Raw genomic sequence first — 20340 nt, 5'->3', positions numbered from 1 at the left:
TTAAAATAACATGCAACATATTGATAATCATACTGTAAAAACATAGAATGAGATCTTTAAGAGGCCTTAGTAGCTGTCAGTATAATTTAGGTGGTGGCAAATAATGTAAAATGCTTTGCAGACATCCCACCTCTCCCGAAAGTTCCGGTCAGCAGATCCCTGATGCCCACAAATTACAATATTCTGGAAATCAAGCAACCGTGGGAGAAGTCCTGCTTCCAGTTGGTATTAAGATGTTTTTTTGGTGATCCGACCACAAGTGGTTAGCCAAGACGCATTACCGTTTACACCATAACACGCGTTTTCGTCTTCTGTGATCACTTGGGTTGGAATTTGTTGAGAATCCCCACTTACTTCGTGAGACTCTAGTCTACATCACTTTCACTTTCGGTGGAAAAATACTATTGAAGGAACAAACTCATGTTACACGGCTTATGCGATATAATATTATAATCTGATTCGAGTAAAGTGGGCAACCTTTAACCTTCAGTAATTATATTCAAATTCATTAAATAAACTGACATTCGTTGATTATTTTATAGTTGACATGTATAATCTACTTTTTAGAAAACAGAAGCGAGTGTGCCATTAGGAAATTCAAGTCAAGAGATGGAAGAAAGGAAAGAAAGAGCATAAAAATAAGACGATTCATTAAGTTCAATCTGTGGAGTGAAGAAAGGATGAGAGGAGCAAAATGTAGATGCAGAATATACAATTTTAAAATACGGACACAATTTAAGTTCATTTGAAGTGTTTAGAGAAAACATAGACTGAAAAAAATTATTTACAATATGGTTACCATTTCAAATGTTCCTCATTCAATTTTTGTTAGCTTATTTGTTGTTGCATGTGTTGTAGTCCCATTTTTAATATGTTGTAGAATTCATTTTCATCCATATTCTGATTTCTGAATATACTGATATTCAGATTTAATCAAATTTAATGTCAACACAACATTTTCTATCAGTTGTTTTGAATTTTACACATGCATTGAGTGAACTGATTAATTTTACTCATAGCCTAGGCTATATGCTTTTAGGTTTGTTAAATATGTTGTTGAATATGTTTGTTTGATAATATGTGTTAATAAATCATGTGTTTTAATTAATATACAGGATAATTTTTGATAAATCATGGATGGCTCACTTTACCAGATCAGCTGGCCCACTTTACCTGAAAAGAAATTTGTCAGGAGAGCATGACCTCAAAATGTTTATTTATATATACCTCGCAAATAACACATTATATCAAATGTATTCAAATTAAAATATTAGAGCAGGACCCTAAAGTTAAAAGTAATAAAGAAAAGAAAAGAAAAAAACATCTAAATATCTAAATTACATGTTTAACAAAAAGCGGCCCACTTTACCTGCATTCACCCCATATATATATATATATATACACACACAAAAGGGACATAATCTATGAGGATAGATTTGAGTCAGAAGTATTAAATGTAACTTGTCAGGTATCAAGCATTAATATAAAATGCTGTGCTTTAAGGACATACATGGAAAATGACACTGTCAGTTGGGCCAAATGTTGAGAAATATTTACCGAGAATTTCAGACAGGTTGAGTCCAGTTGTGCTTTCAGAAATCCAATTAGCTGTATTCCCTCTGTCATTGGTCGAACAAACTGATAGCCCTGCCCCAAACACACACCCATGGTGCCACTTTTCAGGGAATCAACCTACAAATGATTAGGAGAAAAGTATATTAATAACAGAACTACACATTTAACCTTGAGTGTTTTGGTCCTTTTCAGGGATCAGCATTTACAAATGAGCTGCCAGTTTTTCCATTTATTCCACTTTAAAATGTTTATGATATTTAATTCTGAATTGCTGTAAAACATTACACTGCAATAATGTAATAAATGGGTAGGAAATTACACAAATTACACACACATACTATATGTGTGTGTGTGTGTGTGTGTGTGTGTGTGTGTGAACTCACAGGTGGTTCAGCGGAGTTGTACGTAACTAGCGCTCTCTTATCTACAGAGAGGCCACATTTCCACCAGTAAATCTTAATTATTGAGACTCAGTTACCAGGTCTTCTACACATCTTCCATGAAGCATTACAAACTGTCAGAAAGGCCTTCAGCGATCGCAGTGAAGAATCTACAACTCACGTTATGAATATGCAGTCGCTACTCTGATTTTAAATTAAAGTTGTACAGTCATTTCAATCTAAGCTAAAGGGATTTTTACCCTTTTTTGGTATAAGAAACAAGTATAAAATCACAACCACTAACATATCCACAATAATTACTAAACTGAAGGCCGACACAGTGATCCAAATCTTCAGATTTAGGAAGGTAAATGACATAAAACAACAACAACAAAAACAATAAAATGATTTTGGAATGCACTGCCCGACAATAATCTATACACCAGCCCTTGAGATGCCACACAAATCCAGCAAAATGAAGACCAGCCCATATCCTTCAAAATCCTCCACATTTTTCCCCTCAGACTCAAGGAATTGAGAAGATGATCCCAAGATGATTGAGATCAGGAGACATTACTCATCCTTACTCATGAACCGCATGATTTGAAGCTTTCCGACATGCGTCACAAAGTGATGACCTCATGTAGAAGGTAAAATTACGAACTCTGACAGCGTTTAATCAGCTCCAGCAAGATGCTGTCATTACCTGGGACTGTGGCCGAATCCAGGCAGTGAATGACCTCGTTGAGTTCCATAGAGGTCAACTTTTTGTCTGTTTTGTCAATAATGGGCAGGATCATGATGGTGTCAAGGGTTGAGTTGATGGCAGCACATTCTCTGCTGTCCAGAAGAGAATGACAATGCCAAGACCGCCTTGTAACCGATATCTGCTAAATCCTATCACTGGACCAGCATTTGGCACAGACCTTCCTAGACAGGATGATAATGCATGTCATTATATTAACAATTACTCATTTAGCACACACTTATCCACAGTGATTTACAAATTAGAATAATGTATGCCAGTCAGTCAAATATAAACCGATACAAGTATATTATCGGGTAAATATCTGCTTTAAATATCTGGTAAATCTGAAGTAAACTCTGAAGTCTACACTAAACATCTCTGAGGTGAACTCTGGGGTAAAATCTGAAGTAAAAGTTGAGGTGAACTTTGTTGTAAATGGAGTTAATTTCCACGGTAAAAAAAAAAAAAAAAACTCATAGTACGGTATGCACTAATCAGATGAACTGCAGGGTACATTTTATCCAGTCTGAAAACTTTTAACATCCATAATGATTTTTTTGCAAATATTTTAATGGATGTCTTTCTTCAGAACATGAAATAGGAGGAAACATTCTTCAGTCCAGGGTTTTACAAAATACACAAAATCTTTTTCATTCTATCATGGTTTTAAATCCAAAATATCTAGAAATTGGAGTCTACACTGTATATATATATATATATATATATATATATAAAATCCATTAAAAAAAATGGATAATGTACTGGCATAAAATTACCAGGACATTATCCAGTAATTTTACAGACATTTACGTTAACCCTAAAACACAACGCAACGAAGTTCAAAATTCAAAATATAGGTAAAACACCTGTAAAAAATAAATACGGAAAATTCCGTCAAATCAATACAGTACATTGTGCCCTATTTCTATGGATTTTTAAAGTGTATTTTACAACTGAAAAGACCACTAGACATTCCAACTAGATATAAATGATATAATAAAAATGTACATTGTGTCAGAGAATGCTGTAAGTGCAGTGATGTCATTGGGGATGGTGTGTCACAAAAATGGCAAACCTGCTTTAAAGGATTAGTCCACTTTTAAATCAAAATTTCCTGATAATTTACTCACTCCCATGTCATCTATGATGTCCATGTCATTCTTTCTTCAGTCGAAAAGAAAAGGAAAACATTCCAGGATTATTCTCCTTATAGTGGACTTCAATGGTCTCCAAACGGTTGAAGGTAAAAATTACAGTTTCAGTGCAGCTTCAAAGGGCTTTAAACGATACCAGACGAGGAATAAGGGTCTTATCTAGCGAAATGATTGGTCATTTTCTGAATTTTTTTTAAATGTATATGCTTTATATAAACAAATGATCGCCTTCAAGTGGTTCCGCCAAAACCGCACTTTCGTATTCTTCAAAAAGCTTACGCTGTATGTCCTACAACCTTCCCTATTCTACTTATGGAAAAAACGGAACTGGCGCCACGTTCGTTCTGTAAGTTGAATAGGGAAGGTGTAGGACATACAGCGTAAGCTTTCTGAAGAATATGGAAGTGCGGTTTTGGCGGAACCACTTGAAGGCGATCATTTGTTTATATAAAGCATATACATTTAAAAAATTTTTAGAAAATGACAGATCGTTTGGCTAGATAAGACCCTTATTCCTCGTCTGGTATCGTTTAAAGCCCTTTGAAGCTGCACTGAAACTGTAATTTTGACCTTCAGCCATTTGGAGGCCATTGAAGTCCACTATATGGAGAAAAATCCTCGAATGTTTTCCTCAAAAACCTTCATTTCTTTACGACTGAAGAAAGAAATACATAAACATCTTGGATGACATGGGGGTGAGTAAATTATCATGAAATTTTAATTGGAAAGCGAACTAATCCTTTAACGAGCTTGGGTATTTAAAGTGCGATAGTCTGTTTTTCTCTATTGTCATGTATAAGGGCTCGTTCACACAGAATGCGTTTTTGCTTTGAAGAATACGAGACTCGGGCAGCGGAATGGGGAAAAAACGCAAGGTCTCGAGACGAGTTTTTTAAAAGTTGAACTGATATTTGCGCCGCGAACTGATCTTGAGCGCCGTGTTTTTAGAATGCCATGTCATGCACTAGACGTGAGCGCAACGGTCATACAGGTCCGTCTAACGTGTGTTTACATATAATATTTTACAAAATTTTACAATGAAAAAGTAGCGCATCGGAATAGAAAAACACGTTCTGTGTGAACGGCCCCTAACGGCTTCTCAGACAAGAAAAAATGCAGGACGGGTTTAGATTATGTTCATTGGGAATTGATTGGATTGTTGTGGTCTGCCATTACCGTGCATGCGAGTGACAGGTTGTCCCATCCTCGTGCCGAAAAACACGTCACCAGAAAAGAGAAGTGACGTTCTTGCAAGAAGATGGAGGGGAAGTTATTTTGATTTAAGATTATATAAGGCACTTTATTTATTTTTTTTAAACGATGTGCACAGATAAATACGGAGCCCCGGACATGACATGCAGGAAAAAGATAGTAGGCTAAATCGTGCACGCGATTTACCATTTCGTTCCCTCGATTTACAAATCGTGCGCACGATTTACTGTTTTATTACTGCGATTTAGTAAATCAAGGGAACGAATTAGTAAGTCGTGCGCACGATTTAATTTTTTTTCTTGCATGTCATGTGTGGGACTCCGTAGATGAATCATTTAGAGGCCTAATAAATATTCCAAAAAATATGAATTGTCAATTTTGATTTCATGGTGACTTTAAAAACGTATAGACTGGAGCGTAATAAACAGAATGATATTGGTATGGACGCTAATATAGTTATCGTTTTTGGTGTGAGCTGTGAACGGGCCTTACATGTGTTTCCCATTTGTTTTTACTTGAAATTCATAACAATAAGTGGAAAAACAACATGAAATTTTCTAAAAAGTGGGTGTCTATTTTTGTGTGTTTGTGCTGTTTACACACACACACACGAAGTGGGCCGATGTTGCTGTGACTCGAGGGAATATATGTTCCTCTCCTTCTGCAGGTGAACTGCACATAAACTCTCTCTCTCTCTCTTCGTCTCACCATCCTCCTCCTTGTGAAACCATTCCACCTGTCCACGAGTTTCCTCCGTCCGTGTCTCTTGTGTGTCTGTTTCTACGGTCCTTTTTTTCCTCTCCGTTGCTCTCGCCTGACAGCCTGTCTCCCTCCCTCTCTCCCCTCTTCCGCACTCTACTTCCCTCTCCGGCTTGCGGCAGTCTTTCATTCCGCTAACTGCCTCCCTCTCTCTCTCTCTCTCTCTCTCTCTCTCTCTGACTGATACGAGGCCGACAGGGTAAGTGTGACGTACATTGGCAGTGTTCGCAGGCTGCCTCACATACACACACGCACGTTGAGCGTGACGTGCGCTGGCAGAATTTGCAGCCTGCCTCACCGCTTATCAGAGCTGTCAATCACGGGCTGGTGACAGCGCCTGGCAGGCAGCGCCACGGGGAGCCCGACACGCAAATACACACACAAACGCTTGTTCCCAGCTGATCAACGCTCGCGCTTCCCTTACAGACACAGACACACATATATGCGCGCACTGTAACGTACATAAAACTCTTAATATTTGCATAACGAGAGGCGCTTTTTAATAAACACACACACACATACATAAATTCATTCATAATGAATAATAATAATAATACATTTATAATTTGTAAAATAATATATCATTATATTGTAATAATTATATTATATATAATTAAATTAATAAACAATTACATTAAGTAATTAATATAATATATTATAATAATATTCTGATATAATATATCTAATAAATAAGTTACATAAATTAAAATGCTTTCTCATGGTAAACCTGTTTGGTAATAATCATTATTTTACCAATTCCATTTAGCAACTCTTCATCTTGATCATCATTTCTATTAGTTTAGAACAAGTACACTAATCTCTGTGGTAATCAGCAGCATGGCATAAATGTGGTCAATAGAAAAAAGAAAGATATTAGAAAAAATATTCTTTCGGAAGTCTGATGAATGTGTGGTTTTGTGAGGTACTTTTGGTCTGGCTGGTAAACACGAGTAGGAAAACACACAGACATAAACACGTTTTCGTGCCGCTGCATGCATGTTCTGCCAGAGAAAACTTGGAGTAAACAAAGGTACTTGGGCAAACAAATTCCGAAGTCTCAGCAGCTCTGCTTAAGCTAAAACACACTTTTTTTTTTTGAAAAGGTCTCGGGCGAGTCTTTCTGCTATGCTTTAGCTTAATGGGTTTCAACGGACAACGTACTTTGTTTTGACAGTTCCTCTGTCAAACTTTGGAATCGTTTGGGAAAACTAAAGGGTGAAAGCCCAGACCTGCTGTACCCTGAAAGAAAACCCTTTGTGCATATGGATGTCTTAGGAGTTGAAACCATGTGCTTGCTTCAAAGACAACGATCAAAAAGTTTCCTATCGTGTATAAAGCAAATGTTTTTTCTATTAAATAAGCCATTTTACCATTGTTTAAGGTTATTACAAAATCACACACAGCTTTTAATGTCTTAATATTTTATAAATAATAGCAAATAGCAATAGGATTACAGAACAATAAATGATAAAATGTATTATTATTATTATCATTTAGTTTTTTTAAATAATTATATAATATAAAAATAATAATAATTAAAGCTGCAAGAAGCGATGAAAGGGCCCTCGCACCCGGGCTCACCACCACCTGTTGGCCTTAGGGAAACACTGAAAAGTGGCCGACATGCATGTAAGCGAGTAAATACAGGAGAATTATGGCAAAGTCATTTCAAAGTGCCACACTTCCTGCTGTCAACAGGTGGTGCTTTGACTGTAACTGAATATTGCCATGTAGATGTCTTCAGGCCAGGACTGTTATCAAACATGTAAAGTTTGGAGCAGATCGGATATTGTATACCCGAGTTGCAACAACTTCCTGTTTTATGGTGAAACATCGAACTTTGTCAGGCTGCCACGGACACACCCAACAGTGAAAACTCTAGATCTTTGCAATTTAATGTCGCAAAGACCTTTAGATTAGACTGACCAAATATAATGTTGATCTAGGTTAAGCTCTAGGAGGAGTTTGTTAAAGTACAACGTCTGGAAATGGCAAAAACTGCAAAAATTTTGCACAGAAAACTCAAAATATCTCACTTCGAGGGACTTTTTTGTAAGTATTGGGCTGTTACATCTGTCTACCAAATTTCATACTTGTGCATGAAACGTAGCGCGAAGGCACTTTATTGAAATTTTGTAAGTGGCGCTATTGAGCCATTTTGGCACACCTAATTCTGAAACCCATATCAGACGTAAATTTTTACCACTTCTGGCATGTGTTCAAAGTTTCATGAGTTTTCGAGCATGTTTAGGCCCTCAAAAACGTGATTCTTCGGAGAAGGAAGAAGAATTGACTGAGCACTTACAATAGGGTCCTCACACCATCGGTGCTCGGGCCCTAATAATAAGCAATATTGTTATTAATATTAATGAACTTTGCAGGTATTAATATAGAATTTAAAGGAAATGCAGTCAACGTTGTATGTTTATCTATAAAGATACTTTTAACATGCCTCATCCAATCAAATTTTAGAGCCATAACTATCTGTTGTTGTATAAATAAAGACTGTGTTCAAGTTTGATCTCAGGAGGACGGGTCTTTCCATTTGTTTATGTGGGAACAGGAAGGTCGTTTCTGGTTCAGAGAGCTGTAAGACCTGACCAAACACTCCTTAAAGTCTGGTTGTATTAATCGATTGTCTAAAATGTCAATGTCTGCCGGCCAAAGATGACTCAAATGTTGACATCTCATCCTTGATTTCTCTCACTGCAGTGTAAAATTGGCTAGTAAGCATATGTCTTTTGATACAGAATGAACTAATAAGTGCTTTCTGCTTTCAGGTGGATTCTGGGAAAATAGACAACGGAAAGGAGCTTTTTTCATCTCTATGTTAAAAGGGGTGACGGCAGGGAGAAATCAAGAAAAAGACATTTTCAACAACCACTCAAAACGCAACATTTGAAGGCAGATTACAGTCAGTTACATCACTGTTCGACTTTCAAGTCAGTTGAAATGAAGCCGGTTCTGAGAGAGGTTCACCAGATTTGTCTTCATGCTAGTTCAGTTCCTGAGACCTGAAAGAGACAAAAGTCAAGGTCAAAACTGTCACTTTGTGTTTCTCAACTCCACTAATAAATGTAATACATGTAATGACGTTCTTTACCACATGACACTAAGGCTATGTTCACACTAGTGCGTTTTCATTTTAACACAGCGTTTTAAAATGAAAACGATCCTCGTCCATATTGACGTTTCCACTGCTTTTCAGAAAAGATCTCTACACAACCGAAAACACGTCACATGACCATTCATGCACACTGAGCACAAATGTTGCCGATTTCTCTAATAATAGATCGCCTCTTGCACATAGGCATCTGCAGTATTATAAAATGCAGATTTTAACTGTACAATGGCTGCTAAAAAGAACAACAAAGCTTGCAGTTCCGTCTCCATGTTATTGTTTACACAGTCGTCGAGGCTGGTGTGTTATTGTCGTCATCCAGTGGCGGAATGGTCATATGATAGAGGCTTGACGAATCAGGGAAGGATACGCATTGATCCAGAAGACCCAATCAGGGAGCAAATGTGGGCAGCCACGCCTTCATTTTCAAAAGTCTCCATTTTGGAGACACTCAGTTTTCGAGGGTCGAAAATTTCGGAGTAGTGTGGACGCCAGCAAAACTGTAGCAAAAGTTATGCATTTTTAAAAAGAAAACACATCATGTAGCCTAAGACACATCTTTAGCTTAAATATTCCTGAAATATTCCCCTGGAAAAGTCACACTTTTCACACTTTTGTTGATTTTTTTCCTCCTCCAGTTTAAGCCTGTTCGGTATTGCGCTGTCATTTTTTCATTCCTCTCACCTACTATCGTCTTTCGGACCTCATCAATCCTTCCTTTCCTTTCTCTCTGCTGGAAGTCTCCGCTGGTGAAACACACGGATTCCATGAACAGCTTGATGAACAGCCTCAAAGGTTTTTTCCCCCAGCCGACGCTAGTGTTTCCCAGCCTTTTCAGGAAACACACACGCACACACACACATAGTGGCGTTTCCTCTCCCCGGCCCACAGTCGCCTACGCTCTGCCAGCAGACCTGCCGTGACCATGATGTCATTATTTCCCCCATAGCGCGGCCGTATGCTTGTGAGCGTGTGGCTGTTTATCGGAAAATTCCTGTCTGGGGGCTTTCACGGAACGTCTGAGTTTACCACGGTCTCGACTCTTGTGCACGTGTATGTAATCGGCATAAAAAGTCTGGTTTTCTTATTCTGTCATTTGTAGATGAACAAACAGAGGTTTTTCATACATTTTTGAGGCAGCGAGTTTCATGAATAAATGGATTGTTGATTTTACTCTTAATTTTAGCCCAATATTCATTGTATCACCACACTGCAGTATTAAAGTACTCCATGTTCTAAACACATATGTTTTTTGGTAATTCACACACACACACACACACACACAAAAAGCATTTAAACTGGCAAATATAGCTCTTGTGACGTGATGCGTAGTCAAGTATGATGTCCCATACTCGGAATTTGTGCTCTGCATTTCCCCCATCCAAGTGCACACACACAGCAATGAGTATTGAATACACACACACGCACACATCGTGAAAACACACCCGGAGCAGTGGGCAGCCATTTTGGGGGGGGGGAGCGATTGGGGGTTCGGTGCCTTAGTTGTGGGTATTGAGAGCGGAAGAGAGCGCTGTTCATTCACCTACATTTCCTGCCGATATTGAGACTCGAACCTGTGACCTTCAGGTTACTCTCTAACCATTAGGCCACAACTGCCCCTGCATAAATAACAAATATTGGTTCACAAAGGAAATAAACTGCATTTTATTTGTGAAAAATGAATATTTGCATAAAAATGTACATAATCACAGCATGTTTCCTCTAGCTCAAACATTACATTACAGTGTGGCGCTAGCAATACTAAGGTCATGGGTTCGATTCCCAGGGAAAGCAAGAACTGATAAAATGTAAATGCGTTTGCATAAAAGCGTCTGCCAAATGCATAAAAATTAAAAAGCACTCATAAAACGGGCAGTTTCTGTCATTTTTTTCATGTTTTTGAGGCAAAATAAGAATTTTTATATATAAAAGCTTATCTTTAAATGTTTATCCTCTTCACAAATCAAAATAAACTACATTAAATGTAGTACTTTTCCACAAGAACAAAATTTTGATTTTGGACTATTATTCCAAAGTCTTTGTGTTTATGTAATTTGCATAAAAAATTGGAGCATTTCGTCATAAGGAAACTTTTGTGTTTATGTCATTTGCATAAAAAATTCAAGCATTTCTTTATAAGGAAACAACAGTTTTTTTGCAAATTCTTGAGGCTAACATGAGAATTTCACAAATCAAAACAAATCAAAACAAACTCTGTTTGCACAAGGTCAAAAATGTTTAACCGCTCAGACTTCAGTTGAAATCAAAGACACCAAGGTTTCTGTGAGAGTTCAGATTGTTATTCTCCATGTTGGTATCTCAGCCAGTATTTGCTGCCTCGCTGTACCGCTGTATTAGTGTCGTGCCGCTGTTGTTGAGGGCGTTCCAAGCTGCTCTGCTGTCTCTGTGTGTGTGTGTGTGTGTGTGTGAGCGCACATTTGTGTGTGCTGTCAGCTGGTGAGTAATAGCAGTCTCGGGTCTCTAAATCTCGACGGACCGCTGCACTGTGGAACGGCGTAGCAGGCGGCCACCAGGGACGGGGTCTGTACACACGCGCACACACGCTGAATATTAATGTGTGTGTGTGTGTGTGTGTGCGCGCTCTGGAGAGTGTCAGCCCCCCCGTGGATTTGACTGGCAGGCAGGAGTGTTGCGAGCGTTTAGCCCCGCTGGATCCGTGCATGTCGGCCGGTGACTATGAGGACAGGGTCAATTAGAGGGTCAACGCGTCCCAAAGGGCGGCCACGCCCACACGTGCACACACACACACACACCCTGTCACATTTACACACTTTTTCCATCCTCTCGAGAGGAAAAATTGATAAAATGGTACATCCACCCTCTACCTACCGCTCCCTCTCTTTCAATCTCTTTCTATTCTTCCACGTCTGTGTGACTCGTGTGCAGATTTATAATGAATAATGCATTTTCTAATCAGCACTGGAAGGCTGCGTGTGTGTGTGTGTGTGTATGTGTGTGTGAACTCATATAAAAGACGTATCGTGCCTCTCAAGCAGAGCAGAGATTTGCGGGATGGTTAGCGAATTGCTTTAGGATGCAGATTTTAGTTTGGGCATCAAGTGTCAATCCAAAGCATGTCTTTAAAACACTGAAATTTATTAAAGATGCAGCATGTGATGTCAAAATGGAAACGGCGGGGTGTGTGGTCGTGTTTTTCGGAGGAAAAGGTTTGAAGATGTTATGCTTTCCAGGACTTAGCGTTCCTAATCTCCGCTTTGCGCTCGGTGAAAAATGTTGTTATATCCATTTTTTTTTGCTAGTTAGTGATTTATGGTTGATGGGCAGAGATTGCTTTCCCTATTCTCTCATCCGTCTCCCTACCTCTCTCTCTCTCTCTCTAACTGCCCGGAGCGGAAGAAAAGCACGCAATTGAAATTTATTGCCTACATTTTGCCTCCTGCCCCGCTTTGTCTTATCCTCCGATTCAATTCATTGTTCTCACTAAACAGGGGGCTCTCTCCCCAAAGACTCACTCGCACTCACACAATGTCAATGCTCAACAGATCGCGGGGTTTGATTTTGGCCACTTGTTTGTGCACGCGGCAAACACACACACACACACACACCCTTCCCCTAAGCTCCTCCATCTCCCAGGCCGTTCAAACACACCCTGTGACAGCTGTTGGCTCCATTGTTTCCATATGTGCTGTGTTGAGGTGAACGCTTACAGGCTTACAGCTTTTTACCGCCACATGCGAAAGACAGACACAACAGAGAGAACCAGCAATATATGTGATATATGCATATATTTCACAGACAACTGAAACACAGACAACACAGACAACTGAAAAAGAGACATACAGTAGAAGAAAACCTAAAATGGACACAGCAAGCAAATGGAATACAGATAGAACAAAGAACTGAAACAGAAAAATGGAATACAGATAATGTAGATTCTAGTTGTCTGGTCTCGTCCGTTTCATTGTTTCAATATTCTGAAACATCTGTATTCTAGTTTTCTGGCATTCCTTTTGTTTAGGTATCTGTGTAGTGTCTGTATTATAGTTGTCTGTCCTGTGTGTTAGAACTGATTTAACACAACACTGAAACACAGATGAGACATGGACTACTAGAATAAAGACACATCAAAGAGAAGTTAAATAGAGACATGACACAGAACTGAAGCACAGATGAGACACAGAAAACTACAGATGACGCAGAACTGAAGCACAGACACATCAAAAGCTAGAATACAGACACAACAGACAGATCTGAAGCACAGACAAGACAGAGAGAACTAAAATACAGACACAAAAAAAACAGAATAAAGACAACAAAGAAATCAAACACAGACATGACAAAAAAACTAGAATACAGACGCAACAGACAGAACTGAAACACGGACACAACAACAACAAAAAAACTATACAGACACAACAGACAGGGTTACACTTTATTTCAATGGTCCACTTTAGAAATTCTACCAACTTGTTAGACTGTTAGTAGACAGGGTTATTAGAATAAGTTGACATGTAGTTGAAAATGTACTTATAGTCAATAGAATGTCTGTTGGGGGACCATCAAAAAAAGTGTTAGCAGATATCAAGCAGACAGTCTACTAATACTCTTGACATGTAGTTGCAAAGTTACTTGTTATAATGTATAAGTGGACCATCAAACTGAAGTGTTACCCAGCCAGAACTGAAACGACAGAGAGAACTAAAATACAGACACACACACACAAACAGAACAAAGACATGACAGAGAAACAGACACAACACAGAGAACTGAAACACAGACGTGATGAAAAAAAATAGGATACAGACACAACAGGTAGAACTAAAAACAGACATGATAAAAATAGAATACAGACACGACAGACAGAAGTGAAACACAGACACAACAACAACAACAAAAAACTAGAATAAAGACATGACAGAACTGAAACCGACAGGACAAAATAGAATACACAAAAAAGAGAAATAGAATGCACAAAAATAGTCATGACAGAGAAACAGACACAACAGAAGGGCTTTTCTCACTTGAAATAGTTAACCCTGGGTCATTCTAAACCACAAGTAAACGGATTCCTGGGTTATCTTTATTCACGTTTCACATAGCCAGGTTTAACAGTTAATCCTGGGTATTCATAAGCTGCCGTTTCACACTGTACATTCCTAAACCACGGGTTAAAGTTCTTGTTTGAATATTCGCGGTGTCAGTGTTCCTGACTGCACAAACGCAGCACGTGACCTGTTTACATAAGGGCTCTAGCATCGCATATCCTCATATTACGCCGAGTCATGCTGACTGTAACATCAAGTTTTTCTGAGCTATAAAGGTAAGAATGAAACGGTCTCTTCTTCACTCCAACTGTTGCGTTTTCCATCGCCGTTTGACATTTTTCCTATCATACACAGAAACGACTGATTTGCGCAGTGTTTTTTCGTGACTATAAGGCACGCGATTGGTTGTCGGTTGCTAAGCATCTAACTGTAACATTCTAACACCTGCATCGTTTCACACTGTACAAGTTTACCAATGTGGGGTTAACACCGCAAAATTGGTGCTAGTCCTGCTCCGGAGCAGGGTTTCATAACCCGGGTAAAAAGCAGTGCTAACCCCGCATCTAAATTACAAGTGTGAAACGCTCCTTTAGCTGGGGTTAAAAGCGATGTTTAGAATGACAATAACCCGGGGTTAAGTGCAGTGTGAAAAGCCCAAAAGAGACAACATGAACAGTAGCCTGTGTTTTAAGACAGCTTTTTCTTTACGTTGCACAGGGACGAGCACAGAGAAACGGACAGCACAGGTGATCGAGCTACACAAACCTAAATAATGCAGAGATATTGCCATTACAGAAAAAAGAAAGAAAAATCAGAAGAGGGGAAAAAGTTAAGCACAGGGAAAAACGACTCTCTGAATCTCTGTGCAGCGCAGTCTCACGAGCGGCATCAAAGATCCAGATAAGAAGCCAGCGGGAACGCTGCGCCCTGCGCTGTGCTAAAACAGCCCTTCTTAATCTCCCACCAGGCTGGTTCCCTCCTCCCCTCTCTTTCCCTCCTCTACGGCTTCCCTCCTGCGCTCGCTCGCTCGCTCGATCTCTCCGCACAAAGCTTGTCACTCCTCTGTTCTCCTACTGCGCAGACACACGCCCGTTCTCTCTCTCCCGCCTCCCGCTTTCGTACGCACACACGCGCTTTCTTATCTCCGCTCGCTCGCTGATGAAATCTCTCCCCCCGCACCTCCCCCTTCGGAGTTTTTCCCTCGCCTTTCTTGAGATCCAGTCATCCGCTTAATGAGGCTAATTCATTACTTTGAAACACAATCATTTATCAGAAATGTATTACAGGGACGTCAGGGGTTCAAAATGAGAAATCCTCGGCTCCGTCTCTCACCGTCATAATCCAATATGTTGCGTGCGTGAGTGTGAACGTGCGCTTATGTGTTTTACGAGAGAGCGCCGAACACTCTTGACCCATTTCAGACCCCTTCTGTTGGGTCTCCTCTCTCTCGGGCGCACGCTTTCTTCTCTGCGCGGAATTAATTTTCCCTTCCTCTCGCCGCTGGAAACCGGAGGCAGAGTTAATGCTGCTCGGCTCTCAGGAAGTACACACACACACACACACACACACACATACACGACTGTCAGACGCGAACACACACACACACACATACATACATACACACTCGTCGTGCTGCGCTCAGAAAAGCGCGAGGTTTTGAAAAATGAGAGAGGACTCGAAAAGATAGTGATTATTCATTAGGCAACGTAAACGACAAACATCTCTCCTTCTTCGCATACACATTATCAGAGCGAAATCTGTCTCTTCTTTTTCTGTGTTTGTGTATGTGCGCGCGCGCGTGTGCGTGAGTGTTTTCACTCTCACTCACGTTTTCTCGCTCTTACTCATTGCCAGCTTCTCACAGTCTCGATATGAGTCAATCCGTCCCTCTATGTAGGCGCAAACACACACACCTGTACAAAGGGGAAAACCCTGTTGTAAAGGCTTGTGGTCGAACAGCTAACCGTTACACACATCATTTTCATACACGGCTCGTTTAACCTCAGAGAAACTCCACGGATCATCAGCAGCAGTAAACGGTGTTTAGGAATCTTAAAATAAATGTATAACGTTATTAAAACCTAAATAATAAGTAACTTTTCAACACTTTCTCTCCCAGAATGGTAGCACCAAGTTATTTTCCACTTTGTCTCATGTAGCCTAAGCCTGTTTCTCCTTACTTTTTCAACTTTTGAAGGAAGTACAGCATTATTCATTTTTTCCTCACTGGCTGAGGATCTTTCTTCTCATGCTGAAAGCTAACCTGGGCTGGTAATTGTCCAGTTAGTAAAATCTGTGGTTTTAAGGTCAATCAAACCAATCACAATCACTACAAAATTATTTTAAAATCCTCCCTCACAACTGATTGGTTAATTTTAAACTATCTGAGAAAAAAAAAAAAACATCTTCTGACATCCTATGTAAAGTCATTTACTTTGTAAAACAATAATTAAAACAGGTTGACAATGTGGCGTGTGGACTTAATAATTCATCCAGGAGAATTTTAACACAAACATTTGACTAAAACGATGAGCCATAAACCAAGATAATGAAAATAAATAAAATTGATAACAGAATTTTGTTATAAGAACATTCTCTAAATATTCAGTGTTGGTTCTGGGAACATAAAAAATGTTGTTTTCTTGACGTTAGAGGAACGTTTTAATAGGTATAATGTTCTTTCAACTTAATTTTGATTTAAAATTCAACATTTTAAGAATGTTGATCAACATTCCAAGAACATAAAAATGTCCAGTTTCCTTAATGTTAGTAGAATGTTATTTAAAGGTTAGTATGATGTTCCTGAAACATTCTTTCAGTCATTCAAACACCTGCTGTGAACAAGCACTGAAAGAAAGAAATAAGAACACAAACTACAACTTTCTTCAGTTTCTGTTAGCTGGGAAGGCTCCGCCCTCATGTTTGCCAAGTTAAATATAAAACTCTGAGAAGATTCAGTAGCGATCAAAACATTACGTATCAGCAGAGGATTTTTAGCGTGCATATTTTAAGTTGTTCTCAAAATAAATGTTCCTTAATGTTTATGTTGACCAAATGAAATAAACAGAAAAATAACATTCGCACATTTGATCATATTGCGACCTGCACATGCTCCGATTAGCCTTCGCTTTTGTGAGTGTTTGGATGTGCGTTTGTGGTCCGGTTGCTCGGGTGATGGTTCTCTTTTCATCAGGGCTGGATGGAGAGATTAATAATGGATGTATAATGGATCTATAAATAGACGCAGGGCTTCAGTCCCTCAGACCAAACAGAAGACAGCGCAGGGTGACACACACACACACTGCTCTGCCATTCACCTCGTCCTGGCCCTGGCTCTGTGTACACAGCCAATCTATTCATCTCTCTCTCTCCGCCGGCATTAATAAATGATCCTAGCCCCACACACACACACACACACACAGGCTTTAAATATTCATTGGTCGGGCGGCACTGTTGGTCTTGGGCAGCTCTGGGCGGCAGTAAACGCAGACTCAGGCTCTCACTGGCACATTAGTCATGCAAAAAGCTGTCACAGACGTGCACACACAGTCTCTGCTAAATACTGCAGAGGTGTCTACTTCTTCCACACCTGACGGCTGCCACCTCTCCATCACTTGCGCCAGTTTCCCGCTCTTTCTCTTTCCTTTTTGTCTTTCTCAGTATCATCTCTTTTTCATTTTTGTCACATCTTTCTCCTATATCTCTTGTTGCAGTCTCTTTTCTTTCTTTCTCATTGCTTCCTCTTTCTATACGTTCTCATCTTTTTCCTTCCGTTTCATCGTTCTCAGTACTGTCTTACATCATTACTTCATGTCTTTCTCATCTTTGCCTTAAAGGATTAGTTCAATTCAGAATTAAAATTTTCCTGATAATTTACTTACCCTGTGTCATCCAAGATGTTCATGTCTTTCTTTCTTTAGTCAAAAAGAAATGAAGGTTTTTGAGGAAAACATTCCAGAATTTTTCTCCATATAGTGGACTTCAATGGCAACCAACGGGTTGAAGGTCCAAATTGCAGTTTCAATACAGCTTCAAAGAGCTCTACATGATCCCAGCCGAGGAATAAGGGTCTTATCTAGCAAAACAATCGGTCATTTTCTAAAAAAAAAATCAAAACTTATATACTATTTAACCACAAATGCTCATCTTGCACTAGCTCTGTGATGCGCCACGCATTACATTATCATGTTGAAAAGGTCACATGTGTCATAGGTGGAAGTACCGAGCAAGTGTTTACAAAGTGAACGTGCAAAGACTAAGTCAAACGGCCTTTGGAAAAAAAGGTAAAACAACAATGTCGTACGAGTTGTTCGCCCTACAGCTTTACTTCCGTCTATGTCATGCGTGACCTTTCCAACTTGATTACGTAATGCGCGGCGCATCGCAGAGCTAGACGAGCATTTGTGGTTAAAAAGTATATAAATTTTCTTTTTTTTTTTAGAAAATGACTGATTGTTTTGCTAGATAAGACCCTTATTCCTCGTCTGGGATCATGTAGAGCCCTTTGAAGCTGCACTGAAACTGCAATTTGGACCTTCAACCCATTGAACCCTGTTGAAGTCCATTATATGGAGAAAACTACTGGAATGTTTTCATCAAAAACTTTAATTTCTTTTCGACTGAAGAAAGAAGGACATGGACATCTTGGATGACATGGGGGTGAGTAAATTATCAGAAAATTTTGATTCTGAAGTGAACTAATCCTTTAACTCTGTCTCATGACTTTCTCCCTCTCTGTATCATCTTTCTCATTCTGTCACATCTTGATCACCTTTGTTCCTTTCCCATCTATCCTTTTCCTGTCTCGTTAACTTTTTCTCTTTTTTCTCCTTTGCCTGAAGTTTCTTATTTGCCTGAACCATCTCTTTTTCACTTTTCCATCATTCTTACCTTAAATATATATATCAAAATCATAACAAAATATCAAACAGGACAAAAAGAGCCACATGAAAAAGACTGCACTAGGCAGACGCAAAAAAAGTAAAAGAGCTCTATTGGTCTGTATACAGAGAGAGATGCTGTAAAGGGTTAACTGAGAGAGTGAGAGTGTTCAAAGATCACAATGGACTAAATGTGTATGTGTGTGTGTGTGTGTGTGTTCCAGGAAACAGGATGTCCTTTTGTGTGAGCTGCAGTGCTAAAGTGATGTGAAACTCTCTTCATAATGCAGCACCATCGCGTAGGTGCCACTGCTTAGACATCGCAATCTAACAGAGACTCTGCACCATTTGCTATCTGAAAGAGTCAGAGGACGCAAGAGAAAACACGGGAGAGAGACGCAGACATGGCGCTGCTGCCGGAGAATAATTTATGCACGACTCCGATCACACACAGATGTTTAGAGAGAGAGAGTGAGAGAGAGAGCGACAGACTGTGCTGTTGGGAAAATCTGCAGCGATCAGAGGAAGTCAGCCTAGAATAAAATTCCTGGTGCATGTGTTTGCGTGCATGTGAGCTCTCGCAGCAACCACGACCCTAGCCTGACCTCTACTTCTTGCATCAAAGAGGATTATGGGACAGCTAACAGTCTGCCAAGAATCCGACTGAAGGTCCGTGCTGAAAAAGAAAATAGAAAAGTTGGACCGAAACAGACCGACTTGATGACGTGTATGAACAAAATCCGTATTATCTGTCAAATTCTTCCAAACGGCATCAGAGATTGTCTGCAAGAGAAGGAAGAGCATTTAAAACACTTTTGCAGAGATATTAAAACTGGCTGTAAAATTTTGATTATTATTATTATTAAAATTATTTATTAATGACTTTACCTTGGTTAAGGCGTTCCAAAAAATACAACTTCTCTCATTTTTCATGTGTTCAAACAAAGGATGATGTTCTGTTTCCAAAAACTATAAATGACAGTCAGACATTTGCGAGACATCTGCATGCTGGCTGACCCTTCTATGAACACTCCAGAAGAAATGTGAGGCTCTTTAAAGCATCTTATGTTACGGAATTATGAAATACTAATTATACAGGAATGAAATTATCCCGCACAAATTGTTAAAACTGTGGTAAATTACATGATGGAGTAGAGAGTCAACAATGATGCAACAACACTAGAGCACAATCAGTACAATCAATGAAGCTGTCTACACTGCAAGTGTGCGAAGAAACATGAATGAAATGAAACCTACATTGCAAGTGAGAAATGCTACAAACTAATATTAATAAATGTAGCTGTCTTTTGACACTGCAAGCAAGCAAAGGAAGCAGACAAAATTAGAATGTTTCTGTTATAATCAGCGAATCTGTCTACGTTGCATGTGAGCAAAGTGCCAACAAATCAGCCTACAATGCAAGCATGCAATGCAACAAAACTAGAACTCTCCCATTATAATCAGCAAAAATGTGTACACTGCAA

At 39.4% G+C, this 20340-nt stretch overlaps 2 long non-coding RNA genes across 6 annotated transcripts in view; one reads left to right on the top strand and one right to left on the bottom strand.

Moving 5' to 3' along the window:
* LOC127521409 (uncharacterized) overlaps positions 1-9848 on the bottom strand; it is a 48012-nt gene extending 38164 nt beyond the window's left edge. For 3 of the 5 annotated variants that reach the window (XR_007932346.1, XR_007932347.1, XR_007932350.1), the window contains exons 1-4: positions 9634-9848; positions 8752-8842; positions 2662-2885; positions 1558-1692 (exon numbers count right to left, since the gene is read on the bottom strand). This is a non-coding gene — a long non-coding RNA (uncharacterized LOC127521409). Of the gene's footprint in view, positions 1-1557; positions 1693-2661; positions 2886-8751; positions 8843-9319; positions 9450-9633 lie in introns of all 5 variants that reach the window. The other 2 variants (XR_007932348.1, XR_007932349.1) reach the window with 2 other exon arrangements.
* A 3098-nt stretch (positions 9849-12946) lies between these two features.
* On the top strand, positions 12947-19739 carry LOC127520933 (uncharacterized). The gene is made up of 2 exons (XR_007932234.1): positions 12947-14251; positions 19081-19739. It is a non-coding gene; the product is annotated as an uncharacterized LOC127520933 (long non-coding RNA).
* Positions 19740-20340: the final 601 nt, after the last annotated feature.

This window comes from Ctenopharyngodon idella, chromosome 10, assembly GCF_019924925.1.
Source record: "Ctenopharyngodon idella isolate HZGC_01 chromosome 10, HZGC01, whole genome shotgun sequence".
NCBI classification, from domain to species: Eukaryota; Metazoa; Chordata; class Actinopteri; order Cypriniformes; family Xenocyprididae; genus Ctenopharyngodon; species Ctenopharyngodon idella.
This window is presented reverse-complemented; position numbering and strand designations above follow the sequence as displayed.